The sequence below is a fragment of the Cherax quadricarinatus genome, chromosome 2, assembly GCF_038502225.1.
Source record: "Cherax quadricarinatus isolate ZL_2023a chromosome 2, ASM3850222v1, whole genome shotgun sequence".
Taxonomy (NCBI): Eukaryota; Metazoa; Arthropoda; class Malacostraca; order Decapoda; family Parastacidae; genus Cherax; species Cherax quadricarinatus.
In genome coordinates this window covers 8,516,719-8,521,718 of record NC_091293.1, presented here as the reverse complement: position 1 = coordinate 8,521,718, position 5,000 = coordinate 8,516,719, and the positions used below count along the sequence as shown (strand labels likewise).

Below are 5,000 nucleotides of genomic sequence, written 5' to 3'. Positions count from 1 at the left end.
AGCTTCCTAACTGCTCTGAGACTACAGGGGAATTTCCTAACGTCTCTGTGACACATTTTCCTGTATGGCTTCCATCTCTGTCCTGTTGTTCTTAGTCCTTCCAACTTCGTCCTATTGCTCCTGGTTCTTCCATCTTTGTCTGATTGTTCCTTGTCCTTCCATCTATATACTGTTGCTCCTTGTGCATCCATCTATATACTGCTGTTCCTTGTCCTTCCATCTATACACTGTTGTTCCTTGTCCTTCCATCTTTATATTGTTGTTCCTTGTCCTTCCATCTTTATATTGTTGTTCCTTGTCCTTCCATCTATATATTGTTGTTCCTGGTCTTTCCATCTATATACTGTTGTTCTTGGTCCTTCCATCTATATACTGTGATGAATGGTTTTGAAAGCTGACAAGTTGAAGAATTGAGACACTTATGTAACACATGGGAATCTTTATTACAGAAACGTTTCGCCACACAGTGGCTTCATCAGTCCAATACAAAGTAGAAATGGGTAAGGAGAGGAGGAGTTTGAGGTAATCAGTCCCTTAACCTGGAATCGATGTGTTCAGTCCATCACTCTTATAGCAAGTGCAGCATAGAGCCAGAGACGTGGCTTATATACTGCAGTCAGAAAACTGATTACCTCAAACTTCTCCTCTCCTTACCCATTGCTACTTTGTATTGGACTGATGAAGCCACTGTGTGGCGAAACGTTTTTCAATTCTAACATGTTCCCCATTCCCATGTGTTCTCAGATCTTCAACAGTCGGCTTTCAAACATTCATCTAGTTAAATCGTCTGCAGCATCATGGAATCTTGGTACAAAGACTTCAACGCTTGCCCAACCTTTGGACGACGACCTACTTACACTAGTGGAAGGTCCCACTGTGATCCCGCCTCCTCCTGCTTCGACTCATCTGACTGCAGTATATAAGCCACCTCTCTGGCTCTATGCTGCACTTCACGGCACGGCTATATATAGGCAGGAAGAGGTGGTGGTGGTAGTAGTAGTAGTAGTAGTAGTAGTAGTAGTGGTAGAGGTAAGTAGTGGTAGTGGTAGTAGTGGGGAATAAGGAGGAGGAGCCAGTCAAATACAAAGGAAGGGGACTGTACACATCGATTCCAGTTTGAGGGACTGATTACCTCATTCCTCCTCTCCTTACCCGTTTCTACTTTGTATTGGACTGATGAAGCCACTGTGTGGCGAAACGTTTCTTCAATAAAGATTCTCATGTGTTGCATAAGTGTCTCAATTCTTCATCAATATATGTCCTTCCATCTATATACTGTTGTTCCTGGTCCTTCCATCTATATACTGTTGTTCCTGGTCCTTTCATCTATATAATGTTGTTCCTTGTCCTTCCATCTATATACTGTTGTTCCTTGTCGTTCCATTTATATACTGTTGTTCATTGTCCTTCCATCACTGGCACCAGACTCAGAGACAGAATCAGGACCGAGGACCTACACATATAGCAGAGAATCACCACAATCAATGTCCGGTTAGACAGACTAACGAAGAGACAACTATATGACATGCAGGAACTCTACGAGCCTGACAGAGAGAACCCCATCCCCAACCAGTTAACACGACCGACTATACCATTAACACCCCTCCCCACAGATCCCAAAGAATGACCCTCCAGCAAAGAGTTCGACGCTTCATCCACGAGGAGAACTTCCCTCAACCGAAAATCTTAAGCGACCTCCCCGCAGAAGAAGAATGGATACCACCGGAACCATTCTATGTCTAGTAACATGGACTAACGCTCACCAATTCCGGGTGACCCACTTCTATCAACCAACACCTCACAACTAAACTTGTTACACCTACAACTACCCTCCAGCAGGACACCACCTCAGTCACTGCTTAGCCAGCCAACCCCAGGTGAGCAACCAACCTCCATCAAATGACCTGCAACTTCCACCTGCAGCTGCGGCCTTCTGACCAACCTCTTGCGAAAAAAAGCAATTGCAAGCAGTATGCATCCTTCCAATTCAATGACGCACTGGTATAAAGACAATATAGCAGTGTGCAATTGATGGGCAGGAGGTATACCCCTCTCATAAAACCAACCTCTTTATAAATTACTCAGTATGCACATACGCGTATTCAAATTACACCAAAGTGGATAGGCCACTAACCTTTTAAAACCCCACCTACCCCTCCTCCCTCCCCAACCTTTCCTACATTCCATCCTTACCCATCCTTCTTCCTCCCTCCCATCTTACCAAAGCTCTGGTCAGAACCTCGTTACCTCGTTCCATCTATATACTGTGGTTATTTGTCCTTCCATCTACATACTGCTGTTCCTGGTCCTTCCTTCTACATACTGTTGCTCCTCGTCCTTCCATCTACATACTGTTGTTACTTGTCCTTCCATCTATATACTGTTGTTCCTTGTCCATCCATCTATATATTGTTGTTTCTTGTCCTTCCATCTATATACTGTTGTTCCTTGTCCTTCCATCTGTGTACTGTTGTTCCTTGTCCTTCCATCTATATACTGTGGTTCCTTGTCCTTCCATCTATATACTGTTGTTCCTGGTCCTTCCATCTATATACTGTTGTTCTTGGTCCTTCCATCTATATACTGTTGTTCCATGTCCTTCCATCTATATACTATTGTTCCTTGTCCTTCCATCTATATACTGTTGTTCTTGGTCTTTCCATCTGTATACTGTTGTTCCTTGTCTTTCCATCTGTATACTGTTGTTCCTTGTCCTTTCATCTATATAATGTTATTCCTAGTCCTTCCATTTATATACTGTTGTTCTTGGTCCTTCCATCTATATACTGTTGATCCTTGTCCTTCCATCTACATACAGTTGTTCCTTGTCTCTCCCTCTGTATACTGTTCTTCCTTGTCCTTCCATCTAAATACTGTTGTTCCTTGTCCTTCCATCTATATACTGTTCCTTGTCCTTCCATCTATATACTGTTCCTTGTCCTTCTATCTATATACTGTCGTTCCTGGTCCTTCCATCTACATACTGTTGTTCCTTGTCCTTTCAACTGTGTACTAAATAACAAAAAGGCACAATACCGTGACTGGAACGATACACAAATAACCCGCACATAAAAGAGAGAAGCTTACGACGACGTTTCGGTCCGACTTAGACCATTTACAAAGTCACACTAACCAGAAGTGGAGCAGGACGGCTATATATAGGCAGGAAGAGGTGGTGGTGGTAGTAGTAGTAGTAGTAGTAGTAGTAGTAGTAGTAGTAGTAGTATTAGTAGTAGTAGTAGTAGTGGTAGAGGTAAGTAGTGGTAGTGGTAGTAGTGGGGAATAAGGAGGAGGAGCCAATCAAATACAAAGGAAGGGGAGCACTGCAAGGGAGCTAGGTGCCCACAGAGTAAGAGCAAGTGCACAGAGGTGGGTGAAAGGGGAAGTGGTGAAATAAATAAAGAAGGAACAGAAACACGAGACAGAAGAGAGAAAGACAACCCAGAGGAGAAAAAGGAAAGAGGAAAGGGGAAGAAGGAGAAGAAGAAAAAGAAAAAGAAAAAGAAAAATAAAAAGAAAAAGAAAAAGAAAAAGAAAAATGAGGAGTCAGGTTAAGTCACGGGTGTTCTGAAGTTTGGAGCATTTTACAATGTAGTGGGAGAGGAAGGCATCTACAGAGACGAAGCCAGGACTAAGATTCATACAAGGAAAGTTGTATATTAGAGAGGATTCAACTAGACGGCGACTGTTCGAGCTGGAAGTAGGGAAGACAGTTTTAGCAGAAGACCAGTCAATAGGATGGCTATGATCTCTGACGTGACAGAAAAGAGCATTGTTAGTGTCGGCAAGCCTAACACTATTTTTGTGCTCCCTAAGTCTATCAGAAAGAGATCGACCAGTTTCTCCGAAGTATTGAAGAGGACAGGAGGAGCAAGAAATAGAGTAGACACCAGGAACATCTGTAGAGGGAGGAGAGGTATGAACGAGATTAGTGCGAAGAGTGTTAGTCTGGCGGAAGGTAAGCTTTGATGTCTAAGGACGGAGAGAATTGTTGAGATTAGAAAGACCGGAAATGTAGGGAAGGCAGAGGATAGAAGAGTTCCCAGGTAGAGAGAGTTTGGGAGAAGAAATTACGTTTAGCTTGTGAGAGGGCAGAGTCTATGAAATGGGAAGGGTAGCCAAGACAGGGAAAACAGAATTATGAAGAGTGGAAATTTCTGCTGGAAGGAACTGAGGATCACAGATGCGGAGGGCACGGAGAAAGAGGGAGATAAGAACACTTTTCTTGACAGGGAAAGCATGATAGGAAAAGTAGTGAATGTACATGCCACTGTGCATAGGTTTTCGGTAAACGGAAAAGGAAAAACCTGTATCTGAGCGGTGGACATGGACATCAAGGAAAGGAAGCAAGGAATTAGATTCCCATTCAGCTTTAAACTTAATGGAAGGGGCAAGATTGTTAAGAGCTTCAAGAAAAGGTTGGAAGAGACTGGAGTCATGAGGCCACAGAGCAAAGATGTCATCCACATAGCGGAGCCAGAGTGAAGGTTGCACATCGAGGGTAGGAAGAAGAACAGTCTCGAAGTATTCCATGTAAAGATTAGTAAGGACAGGAGAGAGAGGAGAGCCCATAGCGACACCGAAGGTTTGAGAATAATATTTCCCTTGGAAGGAAAAGGAATTAGAGTCCACACAGAGGCGGATAAGATCAAGAAAGACATCAGTGTACTGTTGTTCCTGGTCCTTCCATCTATATACTGTTGCTCATTGTCCTTCCATCTATATACTGTTGTTACTTGTCCTTCCTTGTATATACTATTGTTCCTGGTCCTTCCATCTACATACTGTTGTTCCTTGTCCTTCCATCTACATACTGTTGCTCCTGGTCCTTCCATCTACATACTGTTGTTCCTTGTCCTTCCATCTACATACTGTTGTTCCTGGTCCTTCCATGTACATACTGTTGTTCCTTGTCCTTCCATCTACATACTGTTGTTCCTGGTCCTTCCATCTACATACTGTTGTTCTTTGTCCTTCCATCTATATACTGTTGTTCCTTG

At 43.1% G+C, this 5,000-nt stretch overlaps 1 protein-coding gene across 5 annotated transcripts in view; it reads right to left on the bottom strand.

Moving 5' to 3' along the window:
• Window positions 1-5,000, bottom strand: part of LOC128690316 (neuroepithelial cell-transforming gene 1 protein) — a 1,446,122-nt gene that overhangs the window by 617,076 nt on the left and 824,046 nt on the right. The window lies entirely within an intron of this gene.